The 22583-nt window shown below is 41.6% G+C and overlaps 1 long non-coding RNA gene across 1 annotated transcript in view; it reads left to right on the plus strand.

Annotated features, from left to right (window-relative positions):
• Positions 1-22229: 22229 nt before the first annotated feature.
• LOC148147583 (uncharacterized) overlaps positions 22230-22583 on the plus strand; it is a 53149-nt gene continuing 52795 nt past the window's right edge. The window contains exon 1 of the long non-coding RNA XR_015759682.1: positions 22230-22567. This is a non-coding gene — a long non-coding RNA (uncharacterized LOC148147583). The remainder of the gene's footprint in view (positions 22568-22583) is intronic.

Genomic DNA, 22583 nt, shown 5'->3' on the forward strand with positions numbered 1-22583 from the left:
GGAAGATGTAAAACAGAAGCAAAGTTAGAAAAATGAACTGAACTAGATATCCTGGAAGTCCGAACAAATGAGTGCTTCTTTTAGTAAACCCATTATAATGCAGCCCAGAAACTTATGCTGTAATAAATCACCTCTTGTTCTGCAGGATGGCATTATATTCTTCCAACTGCTTGCTCATTAGGTCTCTTGTTAATAGTGAATGTAATATTCTTGAAGGTAATTTGAAATCCCCAAAATAACCACCCGTCATAAGACCTGCTTTCTGTGTCCTGAATTTTTTTTTAACAGCAGCCGAGAGACAGCTCTGTTATAAATTATTGTGCGGCCTTGGGAGGGTAAAGGGTCTGAGTTAATAAAACCACTTCAGGATTGAGAGTTGTTTTTGGTGGGAAGGTGGAATATTGCATCAAGAAGACGATGATAATGCTTAAGAGTTAAACATTTCTCCACTCTGCACTCAGTAGTAGAGACAATGCTAACTGCTTAGTTTTATTACATTTCAGATATAGAGACTGCAAAGCACCCCAGAAGAACACTTCTTAATATTTCAGTGTTGTATTATCATTTCCCATACCACTTACTTTCATCGTGTCTCTTGCACCAATTAGTGTTGAATTGTGGATAGTTTTATAATGTGGACTGGTATCCATGGGGAGCTGGGTTTCAAGCTGCCCAAACTCATTTTACTTAGGACTCTTAACAACCATTAGAAATAGAACAGACCTTATTTGTCTTGGCTACATGTAAAACCAAGTCCCACATGTGAAAAGGCAGCATTCTAATCCATTATACAGCATAGTTACCCCAAGTTCAATCAGATTGTTTTTGGGACATTATAAATCATGCGTAATTCCTAACCAACTTGAACTGGAGTTTACCTATTCAGGGACGTTGTCAATGAACACTGCTTTTTCAATGATCAACCCATTTTGTTGTTTATGAATTAAATCTGTATCCATTATACAGCATAGATTGAGACATATAGGTGACGAAGCAAATAGGACAATCCCGTTTCTCTGGCCCTAAAAAAGTTTGCACATACTCAGTGTAAAACTCAACAACACCCATACCAAACCATTTTAGCTAAGGCACTCTATAACTGTACTAGTAGTCAACCTCAATCTTTACCTCCACAGTTGGAGGTTATAACTGAGACATGGTACCAAGTTGGTGGAATGAGCTGTGTTCTGAATATGCGCCAGAGTGTAAGGCATACTCACAAAGAGAAGATCCATGTGACAAACAACAAATATGGTGACAATCCAAATAGTCATTTTAATATATTGTCCCTGTTTTTGAAAGGAGTTTTTGAGGCCACAAAGGTCATCGCATGTACCAACATTTATGGTAAGTTTTGTTAACAAACTATACCAATACTTCTATCAGAAACTCTTACTTAAAGGACAAAGGTCTATGAAAGCAATGAAGAAATTAGATTGGTGGTGTTCTCATTTATTTCTTGATGGATAATATGTTGCGCTGCCAAGATAATTGAAAAACATTGGACTCAAAAACCGTGATTTCAAGAATACTGTCAACATTTAAACTTCTCACCCGTTGTTTCAAACGATCAGATGTAATGCATTGTCACTGAGCTTAGGGCTGCTCTTCAGTATTATATTATCTGTTAGTTTGCAATTGGCCTGGATTTTATGTTGTGCTCTTTCTCCCCAACTCTTTCAATATGGTCAGGCCGCCGGAGCCAAGAAAATTTACGTCATATGTGCATAGCTAAAGCTGTTACTGTGGCAACACAAAACATAAATCCAAATTAGGTCATCCACTGAAGTCATCTCATGAACGCTGGAAAGGAAAAAAATAGAAACACACCCTGATTTTCAAATGGGCTATAGCTTCGAAACACACAGTCAAAGACAAATGCACATCAAATGCCAAACTTAAGATGATCCAAAAATTAAATGATAATGATGAAACCAAGTATTGGTTTCAGTACTGAAGTGATATAAGTGATGCAAGGTCTCTCAGACTCGGAAGAAAATGTTGAGATTCATCACACTTAACATCAAACAGGTAACAGTGGTTAAAACACAACCAAGCACATCCCTTTCCAAAACAAAGATTAAATTCAGCAATAATGAACAGCTATTCGGACATAGACTAAAACATCTTAACCCAAGAATTTCAGAGGCAATTAGTTGGAAGTGGCTCACATTTTCTGGTGTGGTCTCTTACAATTTGTGGAAACGTGAGAAACTTTGACAAATAATGATAGGATGAAGAGCTTTATTTCTCTGAAGTAAATTTCTGTAGATTTATAAATGTCTTTAACAGACATGAATGTTTTCCCAAAAGCAGAGACTATTGTGTCTTTTGCGAGAAGCATGTACATAGTTCAGTCAGAGGCAACTTCAGGCCTGTTAGAGAGTAGGGGCTTTTGAGCTTGGTTTGCTGATGTTAACATAGACACATTGGCTGAATAGTCTCATTCTGTACCTAAAGGTCTACGGTCCTTTGAAGAGTAGTAAGAATGCATGTTCAAAGCAAGTAGCAAAGTACTGAATATCCGAGGATCTGCAAAATTATACTGTTTACCCTCTAATCTGTCGGGACCTAGGAGAATTTAGAAATTCAGAATTTCATTCACTCTTCCACACTCGAGAAAAGATTTCCTCACAATAGTCTCTGCAGGACTATAAAGTGCAAATTAAGTATTAGTACTCTTCCTGTTGACTGTAGATTACATAGAATTGTTTATTCCTTTTAGAACCCAGGGGTGAAGTACATTTTTGCCTTTTGGCTTTTGACCAGTGATTCTTGGAATCGTTTTGACAAGGCACTTTGCCACAGTGCGAGGCGCCATTTGTTTCCAATTCTTCGTGCTGTCACACAAAGTAAATTTTACACTTGCCTACGCAATAAAAACTGCGAGCATTTCAAAGTAATTCATGAGGCAGGAAGTGCTCTGCTTCTAAGGAATGTGATGAAATGTGAACTCCTGAAGAAAGTGAGCAAACTACTTTCAAATTTGAACCTAGTGTCTGCAGAAAAGGGGAAAGAATCTCCACAGTTGTTCCATGAATGAGCTGAACTATTTAAAGTAAACTCTGGAGAGCCTATGTGCACTTTGGCACCATTGAAAAATGTTTGTATGTCAATTTAGAAAACACTTCAATTTTAACATATACTAGATATCAGAACGGTGTTCTTTTTCAATCCTTCATTTCCTATAACTTGAAACCTGAGGCAGTTTTGCAACCAGTTGTGTACACGCTGAGGTGTTTGACTAATAAGAAGTCAGTAATTTATTTCTTACCAATGTTGGATCCTGGACCTCTATAAGGCAAATATAATTCTCATCTCTTTGGTAAAACCCAAATCGCACACTTACCCTCCTCGATGTCTGTAATCTATTCCCTATTCAATGATTATTCAGAGGCCAGTTAAGAGTCAAACACATTGCTGTGGGTCTGGAGTCACATGTAAGCCAGACAAGAATGTTAGAATTCCTTCCCCAAAGGACATCAGTAAACCAAGCTGGACTTATATAACAATCAGCAATGGCTACATGGTTACCATTATGCCAGCTCTTTCTTCTAGATTTTATTCCATTTTCACACAGTGGGATTCGAACGAGAGCATTGGTCTAGATTGCTAGAGCAGTGAAATTGCGACTACATCATCATCTGTCCTCCACCAGGACTAACAGCTGTGTCACCCATTTACATCTCACTAATTCCTCACTTACTCTCATTACAGGAGAAAACAGCCTGTACAGGGCACAGAGAGAGAGAGAGAGAGAGAGACTGTATGGGTGGAGAAGTATTAAACATTAGGTTCTTCATCTCCGAGGGTGAGATAATTCATGTCTCACCAACCAAGTAAGTATCGCTGTTCATTCAGCTACCTGATGAAGGAGCAGCGCTCCGAAAGCTAGTACTTCCAAGTAAACCTTTGGACTATAATGTGGTGTTGTGTGACTTTTAATCTTGTCCAACACCAGCACTTCCACATCTTCATTCCACAGCAGCTGTCAGTTTCCTTTATTGCACGTCACTTCTAACCACTGCCCATGACACCTTCTCTCTCAGGTATCTTGCAGTTATTACCAACATTTCCACAACCCATGCAGAGAAGTGACCACCTTTTTGACCTCTGAGGACAAGAGCACTTGGGCCTTAGTATAAATAATGGCAAAGCTGCTTGTAGCACACAAAACCAGCTCAGATCCTGCTGCCCAGATGTGACTGTCTGTCTGTGTCCATGGGCAGCGCGGTGGTTGCCATGGAGAGTCAGGCTCAGCATCCTCAGGGTCACATACACCTGCTCTCCATTGCCCCAGCCCATAGCCCTCAGAGACGTGTCAGGGGGCCTTGTGCACTCTCCAGGTATCCTGCCTCACAAGGAGACAGGGCAGTGCCAGGAGGCATCCAGCTGGAGGAGGAACCACACACAGTTCCCTCAAAAATCTCCACTATGGACCCTCCAGAAGGGGCTGGGCTCTCTGTCTCCACTCTGCCTGCACCCTCCGATCCCAGAAGCTCACCCTGAGGAATATTAACTTGCATCAAGAAGATACTTGTCATGACTGACCTGTCCAGAGAAAGGAGAAAACTTATTGAGGGCACTTTGAGGTGACAATGCACTGTACGCTATGTTGCATTTCTAAAACAGACGTTACTGCTTTCACCTTACGTGCTGCTGTTTGTCTCTCCATGAATCTCCAAATGTAACTGTTGCAAGTTGAGATATAACTTCATGTCTACACAGGCTACAACATGGATCAATGTCAGGAACATGCTGCAGCATGTCAATGAAAGGGGAACAGGGTGTGTACAGGGCTGATACCATGCACCATCTTTATTCTTTCCCTGGCCTCAGTGTCCAAATCGTTGTTGTGAATGAGGTGGTCAACAATGACAGGGAGGTGTGCAGCAAACAGGGAGCAATGCATTCAGATTGTCGGGCATTAGGGACCCTGCGGTTCTGTGTCCAGTATGGTGCCTGGGTCCGTGTAGTCCCTTTAAAGACTCCCTCATCGATGGGCTCTGCAGGGCCCTCCCTCCCAGTTTGAGACACTTACCCCACCCGCTGCAAGGGCGGTCATGACCATTTTCTTCCCCACTGGGTATTTTTGATTTCCAGCACAACAGAGGGAGACAGTCAGTGTTCCTCAGTAAGCGACTTCCAGCCTCCACCTCTACATGACAGTGAGTCCCCAAACTCACCTTTCCACTCCCATTAACTCCATGGGCTTTGCACCTCCCCAGGTCCCCACCCAACCTGTGACATGAGTCTGCACCTGCCCACTCTTGCCCCTGGCATATAAGGTGACCATGCCAGGTATGGTTATAATACCTTGTCCTCTTGAAGCCTGCGAGTTGCTCCTTGTGGATGAATTCTCCCCTTCTTCTGTTTGATCCCATTCCCATCCATTCCTGACTGTGTCACTCCCTTGCCATCCCACTACACAATTATTATTCCCCCTTTCCTCAAGTCTGCAGTCTCCCAGTCCTGAAGGATAAGTTGTAAAGTGTCCTTCCTGTGGCAGTACCACCCTTATGCTCCCATCTCCTTACCTCTTAGCTAGTGTGGACTGACCTGGTGGATTGACCATGGCTCAACCCCTCCATGAGTGATATATCCCTCTAGCCTGGATGAAAAATGCCTCTGACCGGTGGCTGTACATCTTTCCAACCACATTAGCCCTAAACCTTGGACTGGCCACGAACCACAGGACTGAATGTGACTCATTCTCCAATAGCAGAGGCACAGAGCCCCCTGACCAAAATCACCCCAACTGGATGCCTAACTGGTATTAAGGGCTGCCCTTGACTTACCATGCCAGATCATCTGACTGATGGCAAGGGCAGCATGGTGGCTCAGTGGTTAGCACTGCTGCCTCACAGCGTCAGAGACATGGGTTTGATTCCAGCCTGGGGTGACTGTCCCTGTGGAGTTTGCACATTCTCCCTATGTCTGTGAGGGTTTCCTCTGTATGCTCTGGTTTCCATCCACATTCCAAAGATGTGCAGGTTAGGGTGAATTGGCCATGCTAAATTGTTCATAGTGTTCAGTGATGTGGAGGTTAGGTGCATTAGTCAGAGGTAAATGTTGAGTAATAGGGTCAGGGAATGGGTCTGGGTGGGTTACTCTTCAGAGGGTCAGTGTGGACTTGTTGGGCTGAAGGGCCTGTTTCCACACCGTAGAGATTGTATTCTATGATTCTATGATGAGTGTTTCCATGGACCTCAGTGAGGGTTATTCCCCTAAACCTTTGAGATCTGGCTATTTCCTTGCTGCACACTCTGTATATTTGCCACGTAAGCTGTTAGCACATGATGTAGGTGTGAGATTGACGTTACACACTGTCATAGAATCATAGAATCATAGAGATGTACAGCATGGAAACTGCAAGAGGGACATCCCCTTGACTGAGGACTATCTCAAATCTGTGCCCTTACTACCTCAACAGTCAAAAAATAGCTTTTCCTAATTGATCCTAATACAATCATTCATTGGCTTGAAGGCTTCAGTCAGGTCATACTCAAACCTCCCATGGCAACATATGGGCACATTATCTTGTTATTTTGGCATTATTCATTTGTGAACAATTAAAGTTTAATGTTAATTTCTTGCTGACGTTCTGAGTGACCTTTTTATTAAAAATTCCTACTTACCTTGTGTGTTGCTTTAAATAATCTAAGATTTAAATAGATTTGTTCAAGAAATGGAGAAGAGAGTGATAGCAAAGAGAGTAGCAGATGTAATTAAAGGATTGGTGACCACATGGAGAGAGATTGGAAAGGTGTTACTTCCTGAGACATAAGGTTGTTCAAAGTTTGTGCGAAGATTTGTAGCTCGGGTACTCGTTGTTGTGGTTCTGTTCGCCGAGCTGGAAGTTACTGTTGCAAACGTTTCGTCCCCTGGCTAGGCGACATCATCAGTGCTTGGGAGCCTCTTGCGAAGCGCTTCTTTGATGTTTCCTCCGGTGTTTATAGTGGTCTGTCCCTGCTGCTTCCGGTTGTCAGTTTCAGCTGTCCGCTGTAGTGGTTGGTATATTGGGTCCAGGTCGATGTGTTTGTTGATGGAGTTTGTGGATGAATGCCATGCCTCTAGGAATTCCCTGGCTGTTCTCTGTCTGGCTTGCCCTATAATGGTAGTGTTGTCCCAGTCGAATTCATGTTGCTTGTTGTCTGCGTGTGTGGCTACTAAGGATAGCTGGTCGTGTCGTTTCGTGGCTAGTTGATGTTCATGTATGCGGATTGTTAGCTGTCTTCCTGTTTGTCCTATATAGTGTTTTGTGCAGTCCTTGCATGGTATTTTGTACACTACATTAGTTTTGCTCATGTTGGGTATCGGGTCCTTCGTTGTGATTGCTCTTATTTACAATATACAGAAAGCATCTGAAACTAGGAATACAGAGAGCAATTTTGAAACTTGTTGATGACATCAAATTGGAAATGTAGCAAACTATAAAAAAGATTTTGTAAGACAATACAAAGATACTCATGGATGAGCAGTAATACCTGATGCATGCTTTATGATTTAAAACTGGTGATCTTTTATAGTCAGAATCTAAATGGCCAACATTCTTCTTTAATGTCTTGATGGTTCCACCCTCTATGATCTTTATAGACAGTCTTCACATTGAAACTGTACCCCTTGGTTACTGACCCTTTTATGAAGAGGTAGAGAGCACAAGTAGAAGAGATGAGTGAAATTTATTCTCTCAAAGGGCAGAGAATCTGTGGAATTCTTAACTGCAGAGGATTGTTGAGGTTGGGCCATCAAGTGTATTCAAGGCTGAGACAGACAGATTCTTAATAAGCAAGAGAATCAAGGATTATGGGTAAAGGCAGGAAAGGAGTTGAGGATTATCAGAACGGCCATGATCTTATTGAATGGTGGAGTGGACTAAATGGCCTATTTCTGCTTCTATAGTCTTAGAATCCCTACGGTGTGGATTTGACCCATCGAGTCAACACTGACCCTCCAAAGAGCATCCCATCAGAACCATGCTGCAACCCCCACCCCACAACCCTGCATTTCCATCTAACTTGCACACCTTTGGGCTGTGAGAGGAAACTGGAGCACCTGGAGGAAACTCACACAGAAGACTCAAATTCCACACAGTCACCCGTGGGTGGAATTGAACCCAGGTCCCTGGCACTGTGAGGCAACAGTGCTAACCACTGAGCTGCTGTGCTGTTTATTACAGTCTTAAATCATTGCTCAGTTCAGGTGTCAACACTCTAGATTCTTGAGTTAGAAGGGACTCCGGAGGGTTGTACACCATATCTAGGCTGATACACAATAGTGAGGGAGAACAGGTTAGACAATAAGATGAAGTCCCACTTTGTCTCTTGGCTGAAGATGAAGTAACTCATGGTACAAACAAAAAAGAAAACTCCTTTCTCCTGGAGTTCAGGTTAATATTTATCTCTCAAGCAATATCATTAAAAGAGATTTATTTGTTCATTTATCTCATTATTGTTTGTGGGATCTTATAAATTGGCTGCAGCATTTTTAAGATTGCAACTGGCACCTTGCTAAAATGCCTAAAAGTACTTAATTGGGTATAAAGTCCTGAGACACGGTATAAGTGCACACTCCTCCTCGGCTTGCCCAGCATGCAATGGGATGGACTAATACAGGATGCTCCCAGGGTTGACCAAAGCATTGTTAACCTCCCAGGATATTTCAAATCAGATCTGCTGTACTGAAAAGTAGGCATTGAAAACAGTAAATCTATTCAAATTGGATCACTGCTCTACATGAAGTATTTATGATGAATAAATAAACAATTGAGTAGGATTTATGTTAAAAAGAAAAGCTGCATAAATAATGCATCACTAGGCAGAAGGTCAAGAAAGTTCTCCTGAAGTAATGGTCCAGTCATTGGTATACTGACATGGAGGAGGCTATGCTTCTTGCATTGCCCACTGATGTAACACTGCAGAAACATAGTAATAAAACCATGCAAGGCATTATGAATATTTAAATAATTATATATGTATTGTTTCCTACTAGGTTTGTTGTTTCACAGTGAGCTGGGTTAAGTGTAATGATTTTTTTTAATGAAGCCTGCTTCTCATTCCCTTTTATTAAAAAAAAGAGATGAGTTTGAAGATTTAGTTTAATAGATTCTCCAATCTGCTGCAGTTTTGTTTGATATGTTGCAATGTTATTGCTATAAATTAAAAAAAAACAGATAATTTTGTCTTCAATAATCCTGTCATATTTACTGATGTGATGTCAATTTTCAAAGCGAAGATTTCTAGGTAGAAACCTAATTGTTAATTTTGATTCAAATAGTATAAGCTACTTTTCCTTAAAGAGACATCTGCCTGACGCCCCCTCCCTTACTTGTGGCTGAATATATTGGTATCTGCTTTAGTCGACTAATGATACATTTTTATTTTAAAGAAATGGCCTCACAAGAGTGGACAAGGTAAATGATGACATTGTGCTCCTTCCGAGAGAATGAAACAATCATTATTATTTCCTCTTACTATCTAACTCTAGATTAAGATCCAGGTCCAAAAGTGTTGGACATCACCAGAATAGAAAGTGATACAACAGAAGAAATAATATTATATGGTTTATGTATTCACATATTAGCGTGGGGCTTTCCCTGATAGAATTATACACCAGAAATTGAAGCAAGGAAGGAGCAAGTTCTGTAGAATGTTTTTTTCTCTGGCATTACACATTCATAAAACATATCTCAGTAAATCAGAAAATAGTAATTATGGAACAAGTTATTCAGCTAATTTAAGGTTGACAGTGCCACATTAGCAAGGGAATACACTGAAAAAACTCCAAATAGAAGCAGCAAAGCTGATCATCTGCACTTATTTTAACAAAATCTACTCAAGAATGGGATTGCCAGTGGAAAGTATCTGGAAATGGCCAATAACACTGTTGCTTGGGGTCACTGTAGGTTGAGACACCAGTGAAATGTGAGTGCTCGGAGTTAATGTTGGTTGTGAGGATGAACTGATATTGTACAGTTGTGGGAATCTGGAATGGTTACTCAATGGTTTATTTTCACAAGGAGTTGAGTGCCTGATTCAAGAGACTGAGGGGATAATTTGATTGGTACAGGTTGGAAACAACTAGGAGACAGTGAGGTCTGCAGATGCTGGAGTTCAGAGTTGAGAGTGTGTTGCTGGAAAAGCACAGCAGGTCAGGCAGCATCCGAGGAGCAGGAAAATCGATGTTTTGGGCCGGAGCCCTTCATCAGGAATCTAAGGTTGGGAACAACTGACACTCAATTCATTCTATTTTTTTTCTCTTAAATCATGCATGGGCAAAGGCTGAAAGTTTAAAGTTATAATGTCACACTGGTCGATAAGCTAATCTGCCTTTAATGTCTCTTACAGATATTATAAGAGACCCAGCTGGTCCTACATTTCCATTCCTGATGAAGGGCTTATACCCAAAATGCCGACTCCCCGCTCCTCAGATGCTGCCTGACCTGCTATGCTTTTCCAGTGCCACACTTTTTGACTCTGACTCTCCATCATTTGCAGTTCTCACTTTCTCCTACCTGTACACCAATTTATATTATTTATAGCAGCTGATGGTATCTCCCATTGAATTGCGAACTACTTTGAGATAAAATAATCTGCACAGAATCCCCGACTTTTTAATTTGAGGGTCTTCCTGTCCCATTTCAAATGGTGACTCAAGGAAAGAAGTGACTTCAATTGGGAAATAAAAATATATATGTCTTTATGTGCTTTTTGTGGGTTTGCTGTCCCAGAGATTTAATGGTGTGCCAGAAAATATTAGGTAGTCTCATGTGGTGAACATTGCATGTCAGTGAAGGGGGAAATTCACACTCACACACACACACCGGGCTGAGGAACTGTAATAGGCCTTGGAGCAGATTTACCTTGAACCTGGGACAAGTGCATGGAGCACATAACACCTTAAGAATGGAAAGATTCTTCTCAATACATTGTAGGCAAATTTACCAGATGGCACAAGGGTGAGTACTTGCATCTGATGTTTGGTCTGTGCTGAGTTAAATGATTTTAGCAGGAGTGTTAATGAAGGCTCTGCAACTGACCTCAGTATCTATTGATTGTTGAAATAGAGACCAGAGCGTATTTAACTAATCAAGATTCAGTGACAATCCCTCCATCATTCCACCTCCACTGGAACGTGTATGCACCCATGTATGTGATCATGCATGCGCACGTGCATGCGTGTGGTTATTTGGCAAGCATAACAAATGCTTCAGTTGTTGTGGGTCTGATGATCAATGATTTGCCCATTCAGACCTTTGACAAGGCATTACATTACAAATGAAGCATGTCAGCAAGTGAAAGGCTATTTGATTCCACAGGGACCATCAACTGGGGGAGACTGTGACGTTGGGGATGTGGACACAGAAGGAGGTTGGAAGCAGGGACTGAAAATAAAAAATGATAAAAACTCATCCATCCTCTCCTTTAACTTATTGTGACCAAATTATCCACTGAGCAGGAATCAGCAATTTGTGAGCTATAACACGCTGTATCTATTTCCAGTGCAAATTGCATTGGTGTGATATAAATGCTGGTGAGGAGTTCCAACAATGGCAGTAGCGAATTATGTAGGTCAGTAAATTAAAGGCAACCCGTCACATTAACAGCACAATATCGGATTTACGTGGGATCTAAAGCCTCATTTGAAGTCCTTGCATTTATCACAGTATTTAAATAGAAAGTTTTAAGAGACAATGTCATTGATTTATTTACCTCCACCCTCATTATAACAAGGTCCTTCGGTGCCAAGCAATCTGTGCATTATAATGAGGTGTACATGATAGCAAAATGTCTACATCCTAATGCGGGCTTGGTTCCCCTACTTTGAAATGGATTCAGTGCACCGGCAGTCAATCTGCAAGATGATACATTCTCTGGGGTGAAGGGCTTGAGGAAACCACTAGAATTGGCTTCTAGGGTCCTTGGCTGGCGAAGTGAAATATCAGTTTCTTGTTTCAATCTGCTGTCCAGTGAAGTCCAGCTAGGTTAGAGTGTGCCTATGGATGTTGGGTAAAGGTAGCATTGTGGTAGACCTCACAGCAAATTGTCTATGAAGGCAAATCACAGTGCAAATAAACAGCTTTTTAGAGGGGTCTCAAGATTAGTAAGGGCAGTGTGAATCAGTGTACTTCTTGCACGGACTCAAGACATCCTCTAAGTGGAGAGATCTAGTTCATTCACCAGGCAATAGAGACAGAAGTGAAAACCCAGTCCCACATTTTTATTCATGCACAGGATGTGTTGTCTCTGGCTTGGCCAGCACTTATTACAGTCCAAATTGCCTTTGAGAAGGTGCTGGTGTTCCACCTTCTGAAACTACTTCAGCTCAAATGATGTAGGTATCCCCATATTAGTGATGAAGGGAGTAGCAAGATTTTGGCACATTAACAGGGAAGAAACAAAGTTATGGCAACATAATAAAGAATGTTATAGATAGGGCTAGTACCTTATATTAGTTAAAGTCCAAATAAAGGAATAACATTAAGGTTCTAGGGTTTAGAGAAGCAGAATGAAATTGATTGAGTTCCACAACTTTTGATAGAGGTTTACTTTTAAGATATTTCACATTCTGGCTTTCTAATGTGAATTTGAACACTGTAAGAGGAAGAGAAAGTGCCAAGAGCAACTAACCTGGCCCCAAGGGTTAAAGAGATCAGTCATGAAGAAAGATTAGAGAAACTCATAGTATGAAAGTGATTAATGTATGTCCTCAGTACAACACATTAAGTTGCATCGATATAGTATACACAGAATACTATTTCAATGAAACCAAACAATCAGCATCTTGGGCAAAATTTAAACTGGTGAAAAGTTAGTTTATAGACACAGAAGGGAAACTTTCAGTCAAAGTAAAATACTTAGGCTGATCAGAAAGCAAATAAACCCATTTTAGGAAAGAAAGATTGGCATTTAAAATCACAGAGGTGTTACAGCCCAGAGGGAGGCCATTGGCCCATTGCATCTGCACCAGCTCTACAAATAAGCATCAATACCTGCTTCCTTCAAATACTCTTGCATATTATATCTATCCAAATAAACATCCACTCCCCTCTTAAGTGCCTCAGTTGAACTTGCCTTCACCCCACTTCCAGGCAGTTCATTCCATACCCTGCTTGAAAAGGTTTTGTTTTTACATCACATGTGCTCCTTTTCCAACTCATTTTAAATCCAGACCCTCTCATTCTTATTCCTTTTACAAATGGAAACACTTGCTTCAACTGTATCCAGCCCATTCACACTTTTGAAACCCTTTCTCTGATATCCTCTCACCCTTCTCTCCATGGACAAGTCACAATTTCTTCAATCTATCCTCACCGCTGAAAGTTCTCAACCCCTGAACTATTCTTATAAATTGTTTATGCGCTGTCTCCAATGCATTCATATCATTCCAATAATGAGCAGCCCAGAACTGTATAGAAATGATACAGCTAAGGCCTAACAAGTGTCTTTTACAAGTTCAACATCACCTTCCTGTTCTTCTGTTCTGTGCCCAATTAATAGGGCTAAACATTCTATATGCTTTGTTAATTGCTCTCTCTACCAATCCTGTCAACTTTAATAATCTGTGCACACATTACTTCATATCCCCCTGTTCCTGCACCCCCCATTTTATGTTGTCATTCAATGTTCTGACCAAAATGCTTCACCTCACATTTCTCTGCATTGAACCCCATCTGCCACCTGTTCGCGCACTCCACCAACCGATGTATGCTGTTTTTGAGTTCTACACTGTCCTAATTACAAGTTTGCAATTCTTCCAACCTTCATATCCTCTGCAAACTGTGAGATCGTCCCCTCCGCATCAAGATCCATATCATTCATATATAACAGAAAAAGCAAGGGTCCGAATATTGACCCCTGAGGAAATTCATTGTAAACATTCTTCCAGCCTGAAAAATATCCATTAACTGCTACTCTCTGTCACCTATCACAGTCAATTTTGTATCCACATTGCCACTGTCCCCCTGATTCTATGTCTATTACCTCATTCACTCAGCTGTGTTGGACACTTCTGAGAGGTGTGACAATGCCACCAAAAATGATAGACCCTGGCTGTTAGTCCCCATAGTAGGTAGAGCCTGGTGAGAAGGTAAAATGGGGTATTCCTCCAGGGCCAATCTAGTAGGCTTCACCATGGATTATGGGGCATGCCATTCAGGTGGGCAGAGTGGTGGAACTCACGGTGAGTGAGATTTCACTGAGGAGTTTTTGCCCCCCTACAAACCCCTCCGCAGTTCAGAAGCTGAAGCATTGTTGGTCAGCATGGATATTGAGATGTGTGAAGCTGGGATGGGTACGTGGGGAACATACGGAGCAGCTGCGAATCAATGGTGGATCAGGTTTATGTCATTGAAAAAGCGCAGCAGGTCAGGCAGCATCCAAGGAGCAGAAGAATCGACGTTTCGGGCATGAGCCCTTCTTCAGGAATGAGGAAAGTGTGTCCAGCAGGCTAAGATAAAAGGTAGGGAGGAGGGACTTGGGGGAGGGGCGTTGGAAATGTGATAGGTGGAAGGAGGTTAAGGTGAGGGTGATAGGCCGAAGTGGGGGTGGGGGCGGAGAGGTCAGGAAGAAGATTGCAGGTTAGGAAGGTGGTGCTGAGTTTGAGGGTTGGGACTGAGACAAGGTGGGGGGAGGGGAAATGAGGAAACTGGAGAAATCTGAGTTCATCCCTTGTGGTTGGAGGGTTCCTAGGCGGAAGATGAGGCGCTCTTCCTCCAGCCATCATGTTGCTATGGTCTGGCGATGGAGGAGTCCAAGGACCTGCATGTCCTTGGTGGAGTGGGAGGGGGAGTTGAAGTGTTGAGCCACAGGGTGGTTGGGTTGGTTGGTCAGCCTGCTGGACACACTTTCCTCATTCCTGAAGAAGGGCTCATGCCCGAAACGTCGATTCTTCTGCTCCTTGGATGCTGCTTGACCTGCTGCGCTTTTCCAGCAACACATTTTCAGCTCTGATCTCCAGCATCTGCAGTCCTCACTTTCTCCTCGAAGATTTATGCCATTGAATGAAACATTCGGATTCCTAATGTTCCTATGAAATAGAGACATATCCATATAGATGAGACCAAGTAGGAAAGTGGAAAAGCATGGGAACCACATGGAGGAAACAAAACATATCGACATGATGGTCTTTTCCTGCACTGTTACATTCAATGACTCTGTATCATTAGAAATAATGGCAAAGACCAAATGATATGATAGGTAACAATATTGGTTTGGAGGAGTTACTATGCCTGAGAGTGCTGCTTACTAGGAAGGAGTATAAGCTTTATTCATGCTATTGGAGCAGAAACGTTACTGAATTGTCAACACATTTCTGGTTCTTGTTTTCTCATTTCTTCATATCCTTAAAGTGAGGTTGTGATTTAGTAGTAATGTCACTAGATTAGCAATCCAGATACCCTAATATATTGAGGATATGCCTTCAAATCCCTGTAATGGCTGATGATGAAATGTGGGTTCAGCAGAAATCTGGAATTTTGAAACAAAACTAGTCTGATGGTGGCCATTGTCATTAAAATCCATTTGGTACATTAATATCCTTTAGGTAACGTCCCTATCTGGCCTGGCCTAAATATGATTCCAGATCCAGCGCAATGTGGTTGAATCTCAATGCCCTTTGTAATGGCCTGGTAAGCCATTCAGTTCAAGGTCAAAGGGCATTAAATGCCAACCCAGTCAGCAACATCCCACGAATGAACCAAGCAAACGTAGTTGCCTCAGAGAACAGTAACGAAAGGGCATGCAGGCTGGAATGCATGGAACAATGGAACTGGCACAAGGTGAACACTCCCTCCATGGCTCGAGCCACAATTCGACAGGCTGTGGATGGTTAACAGGAAGATTTCATGGGTTTCCATGCGATGAAGTACAACCACCCACACTCTCTAGTTGCAAATATAGCCACTAGGTTTCAACTCAGAACCTTAGGTCAGAGTCCCCAGACTTACTGGAAGATGGTTCAAATTCCAGAACTTCTGAACTAGAACTTCTCACTAACTAAAGATTGGCTTCACTGATATTAAAGAAGAAAGGTTCCCATGTTCCATAGTAATGATTAGAATGGATTATCATATCTGATAATGGTACTGGTTCACAGATATTACCATGCCCAATAGTGTTATTGTCAGAGACGGGTTACAATATTGAATAGTTTGGAAAGGGTTACTGGTTGGAAGAGCAATGTTTGTTGAGAAGGTTTCTGAGCCCTGATATAATATTGAAGGTAATTGAGACAAGGCTGCACCAAAGGCTCAGAAAGATAGACCTGAAGAAGGGTCACTGGACCACAAACATTAATTCTGCCTTCTCTCTACTGCTGCTGCCAGACCTGCTGAAGTTTTCCAGCTATTTCTGATTCTGTCCTGAACGTTAGACCTTGAATATTCAGAGAGTGGTGCGAATGTGGAATGCACTCCTGCAAAGAAGAATTGAGGTGACTCATGTCAATGTATTTAAGGGGAGTCTGAGTTACCACTTGAGGGAGAAAGGAATAGAAGGGCATGTTGATGTATCAAGACAAAACTGGGTGTGAGGAATCTCCTGTGAAGCATACTTGTTGGGCCTAATAACCTTTCTCCATGTTGTAAAATTCGATGTAAATCTTCCAAAGAATTTGATGAGGGAGCAGGATGTTGAGAAAGAGCATATTCCTTTAAAGAACAAACGTGTCCATTTTTGAAAGTGGCGGAATGGAGAAAATGTTAGACAGAGTTGGAGAGAGACATCACAGATGAAATCGAGCAAGGCAGCTCTATGTTGAAAAGATATGTGATACACAGGAAAAAACAGAATATTCTCTACAGAGGACTACAGAAGTGAACGAGCCTCTTTAAAGCTTGCATTTTCTAGTAGAATCTAACACTCTTAGCTAATCCCACTGGGAAAAGCTGGAAATGTATGGCTTAATTTCGGAGCACCATGATGAACACCATTCAGAAGAGAGGGGGTCTCCGAGGACCAGTTACCCCAGCACTACCTGCCCTTGCTACAATGTATTCTCTTGCAAATACGCCCATGAATCTTTACAAACAGGTGAAGTGCATCACCCGAATCTCCATTCACCTCATTATGAGTAATGAACTTGAATAAAAGAGAACAAACACAGGGGAAATAAAAAAACAAGTCCCCATGTGTTTTCTGTAATGAATTGTTATGGAGCCATGAAAGACTCTATTTTGCTCTCAGTGAATATTGTTCCATGATTTCAAGGCCGTTGAACAAGCAGTAATTTTTTTCATTAAAGCTGTTAATCTTCTCAATGTTTATCATAAGATTTTTTTTTATATATGAGAAAGTATACTTCTGCCCACGCTCTGCACAGCAAGCGATGAAGCATCCATGATAACTGTGGTTTTTTTATTCTGATAATTAGTTTTAATTATTGTTGATGTTGCTCTCAGTGTCAAACCTCTTGTGACGGTTTCTAATTTGTATATGGAAGGCCGTACAGGCCAGTAAACTGCTCGTCAGATGCGGCTCTGTCACACGGTGCTTCTCAATTGATTGAGACAGCGCATGCAAATTCAAAATGAAACATTTATGCTCTGTGTTTTGGTCCATACTTTCACAATGACACAAAATAAAAAAAGGAAGAATTCTTATCAACACAACTTTAACACTTTGAGTGCCGGTAACATTTTTTCCCTCTGTGGTGTATGAAAACTTTTGAGGAATAAGCCCTCAGACTTTGAGGTAACTTCAAATTGAGTGGCTCAATTGAGGTAAAGTGAAGTTCATGTTTGCTGTGGGTGTTGGTTGGCTCAGTTGGCTGGATGGTAAGTTTGTAATGCAGAGTGATAGTGGCAGTGTGGGCTCAATTCTTGCACTGGCTGAGACTCACATGTGGATAAATGTGAGGTTATCCACTTTGCTGGCAAAAACAGGAAAGCAGATTATTATTCGAGTGGTGGCAGTTTAGGAAAAGATGAGGTGCAACGAGACCTGGGTGTCATGGTGGGACAGTCGCTGAAGGTTGGCATGCGAATGCAGCAGGTAGCAAGGAAAGCTAATGGCATGCTGGCCTTCATAGCAAGAGGATTTCAGTATTGGAATAGAGATGTCATGCTGCATGGACAGGATAGATCAAGAAGAATGTTCCCAATGTTGGGGTGGTACAGATCTAGGGGTCACAGTCTAAGAATTAGAGGTGAGCCATCAACCTCACCTGACCTTCAGGTTAGACCATTACCAGTTGTCTCTGGACCACCCCAACATTGGGAGTCTGATGGTCTGGTAGAACTATGATAACTTCACCTTCCCTTTATTTTGCATCGATTTCCTTCAGTGATGGATCATAACGACGGAAGAAAGTTAAGTCTTTGCTTTTTCTTCAAAGAATTTTGGGAACCTACTTCACCACTGTGGATGTCAGGTAAATATCAAACTTGGCTGCAATGTCTCATGTGATTGAAGATATTGCTAATGCCCTTTTAGAAGGTTCACAAAGAGTGGAGTATGTTACTGTGTTATATTAAACTTAGAAATATAGAAATTAGGTGCAGGAGTAGGCCATTTGGCCCTTCGAGCATGCTTCAACATTCAATATGATCGTGACTGATCATGCAATTTCAAGATCTCACTCACTTTCTTTCCATATCTCTTGATCCCTTTAGCTGCAAAGGCCATGTCCAGCACCCACTTGAATATACCTAATGGACTGACCCCAACAGCTTCCTGTGGGAGAGAATTTAAGTGAAAAGATTCTCCCTCATCTCAGTCCTGAATGGCTCACCTCTAATTCTTAGACTGTGACCCCTAGATCTGTACCACCCCAACATTGGGAACATTCTTCTTGATCTATCCTGTCCATGCAGCATGACATCTCTATTCCAATACTGAAATCCTCTTGCTATGAAGGCCAGCATGCCATTAGCTTTCCTTGCTACCTGCTGCATTCGCATGCCAACCTTCAGCGACTGTCCCACCATGACACCCAGGTCTCGTTGCACCTCATCTTTTCCTAAACTGCCACCACTTGAATAATAATCTGCTTTCCTGTTTTTGCCAGCAAAGTGGATAACCTCACATTTATCCACATTATATTAACTAACACTAAATAAATCAATGCCTTCAAGAGATAAAATTGAGGCTGAAGTGTTATACTAGCTATCCGGACATTTTTCCCATCATGAAAAAGACCCTTCAGTCCAGCTTGTCCATGCTGACCAGATATCCTAACCTAATCTAGTCCTATTTGCTAGCATTTGGCCCATATTCCTCTAAACCCTTCTTATCCATGTTCCCATCCAACACATGCATCTCCAGGGTAATTGCCTTGTCGTAAAATGTCCTAATCTTATCTTATCTTATAATCTTATTATCTATTATCTTATAATAGCATCAGATGATTTTATTTTATGAGAAAGCTATGAGGTGCAATGTATTCAAGTCCGTAATGATCTCAATTAAATGAGGATTACGGGAACAGGAAATGATAGAGATGAGGAAATTAAGTGTGAGAAATGATGAGTCGCTAAGAGCAGGAAACTTGGGCAAGGCTGACAGCGTGAGGTCTTCATTAGTTTAATCATCCAGGAGGTTACCTCATTGTTGGACTTGTAAATCCAGAAGTCATGATAAAACTATTTCAGAAGACCTCTGAGTCAGAAGGTTGTGGGCATAAAGCTGGAGACTGGAGTAGGTAATCTATATAGTGCAGTAGTGAGAGCATACTGGACTATCAAAGGTGCCATCCTTCAGATGATTCAATGAACCAAATGCCCCAAATGTAGACAGGTGGACGTAAAAGTTCCATGAGGGGCTCAGTGATTGCAAGACAAATGGCAGAACTGGGTCACAATCCAGCGAGGCCCATCTCAATATTGGATGCAACTCATTGAATCCTCACAATGCAGATAGAGGTTATATAGCCCATCAAGTCTGCACCGACCGTCTGAAGAGTATCCCACCCAGACCCATCCGTCTTATCCTGTAACCATGCATTTCCCATGGCTAATCTACCTTGCTTGCACATCCCTGGACACTACAGGGCAATTTAGCAAGTTGAATCCCTCTAAACTGCACAGCTTTAGCCTGTGGGAGGAAACTAGAGCCCTTTGCAGAAACCCATGCAGTCACAGAGAGAATGTGCAAACTCCATACAGATAGTCACCCGAGGTAAGAGTCAAGCCCAGGTTCCTAGCGCTGTGAGACAGAAGTGCTAATGACTGTATCACTGTGCTGCCTATCTGATTTCCTTTTCAAAAGCAGCATGATTAGATTTTTGTTAGTCAGTGGCAAGTTGTCTATTGATGGCAAATATTGCTTGTAGACACCTTATTAACAGCCCAACTCACCTCATTAATATTCAGAAAGTTGCAGTGTGAACAAGCATTATAATATTGTTTGAAGAATGGATTAATTCTTTTAATGTTCTGTTCAATATTTAGCTCATAACTAACATCTGAATAAAAAATGCATGATCTGGGCATTTATTCGATCGCACTTTATAGGATTAGCTACAATCATGTTGCCAGGCTTGACATGCTATATCATCTACTCCAGCTCCAACTTCTTGTGTTTATGACTGAGGAAGAGGAATAGGCCAGTTTAGTCCCTTTGAGCCTGGTGCATCATCCAGTAAGATCATCTGATCATGGATCTCAACCTCAATTTCCTGTCTAGATCATTGACTCCCTCATCTATCAAAGATCTACATAACTCAGCCTTGAATAAATCCAATGACCCAGCCTCCAGTGCATCCTGATGAAGAAACTGACACTGAGAGAGAAAAATTCTGCATCTTTTTCTTAAAGGAAGACGTCTCATTCTGAAACTGCTTCTGCTCATTCTGAATCACCCCACCCAACCCCCTCAAGAGGAAATATCCTCCTGATATTCACGTTATAAAATCCCCTCGATGCCTACATTGGGTTGGGAACTACGTCTGCCCACAACTGGTACTGGAATGACAAAAACTGTGGACCACGGACCCCCACTTTTGGAAAATAAGGCAGCAGGCAGAAGGGCTGTACTGGAAAATTCCTTCCCTTTGGTAGGCTGGTAGATGATAGCCTGGTGGCTTTATTGCCAGGCTCTTAATCTAGAGAGGAGAAAGTGAGGTCTGCAGATGCTGGAGATCAGAGCTGAAAATGTGTTGCTGGAAAAGCGCAGCAGGTCAGGCAGCATCCAGGGAACAGGAGAATCGACGTTTCTGAAGAAGGGCTTATGCCCGAAACGTCGATTCTCCTGTTCCCTGGATGCTGCCTGACCTGCTGCGCTTTTCCAGCAACACATTTTCAGCTCTTAGTCTAGAGACCCCAGCAATGCTCTGGTGCCTAGGTTCAAATCCTGCTCTAATAAATGGTGGAATTTGAATTTAACTTTTAGAAATCTTAAATTGATGATGGTCATGGAACCATTGTCAATTGTCAGGAAAAATCCTTCTGGTTCACTGATGCCACTTAGGGAAGGAAATTGCCACCCTTACCCAATCTAGTGTGATTCAAAACTCACAGCAAAGTGATTAACCCTCTACTGCTCTCTGGGCAACAAGAGATGGGCAATGAATGTTGGCCTAGCCAGCAACACCCACATTCTGTGAATGAATTTTAAAAATGTACTCGCACACCCACTTTCCGAAACAAGTATCCCCAAATTTCTCAGTAAACAAGGAAATTATGATTTTTAAAAAGCTATCAAAAAAGATGAGTGCAGAAAATATAAATACAGAACCAAGTGCCAGATGTAAGCAAACATTTTACTTTCTCAGATTATTGCACATTATAACAAACAGACCCCCTCTAACCTCTCAGCAGGAATATTATTGCAACTTGAAGTAACCTTTCCACCTCTGGGAATCATGGATAAAATGTTAAACAAAATGTCCAGCCAACAAATACAAGTACCCAGAAATGTTTCTGCAATAAATGACAAATTTGATACTTTGTATAATATTGTGCTAATTATATTTGTCATAGTTTTGAGTCTTTAATGCTACATTCTCTCTCCGTAATTCAAAAAGAATTCATTGTAAGCAGATCATGTCTCCTCTGATCTCGAAACAGTACTTTCTTTACATTCCACACTTGCAGAGCTGTGTACACAAGGGGATAACAATTACGCTACTTGACGGAATCTAGTTACTGACGTTAGTGCAGCTTAGTGTTGTCCTATGTTACTACAAAGAACCCAATCATTGTTTGCACTGTAATCAACAAAAAATGAAAACTAGAATAGATATGCAAAATGTGGAGACTCATTAGCCTTCAGAAGATTGACCTGGGATTCAGCAGAAGGATCAGTAAAACTTTGACTCATTAAATTACACTTAATGCCCGGGTGTCTTTTAAGAAATGTGGTGCTCCAGTGAAAAGTCAAAATTGGTCTTTCGGTTGAATTACCCAGTAATAAGTACAAAGTCTTCAGTTAACCCATTTCATATCAAAACCAGTGCTTTGATGACGTATTCCCAGATAACCTCAAAAACGCCACATATTCATGAAATTAACAATCGTGAACAGACACTACAAACACAGTGATGGATATTTTGGGATGTAACTACTCAGTAAATGGAACAGCCACATATCTACCATGGCTATAAGAGCGGTTCAGAGGTTTGAAATTCAGTGGTAAGTAACTAACTCC

This window comes from Chiloscyllium plagiosum, unplaced genomic scaffold (assembly GCF_037043375.1).
Source record: "Chiloscyllium plagiosum isolate Xiang-an unplaced genomic scaffold, Cpla_swu_hap1 HiC_scaffold_16, whole genome shotgun sequence".
NCBI classification, from domain to species: domain Eukaryota; kingdom Metazoa; phylum Chordata; class Chondrichthyes; order Orectolobiformes; family Hemiscylliidae; genus Chiloscyllium; species Chiloscyllium plagiosum.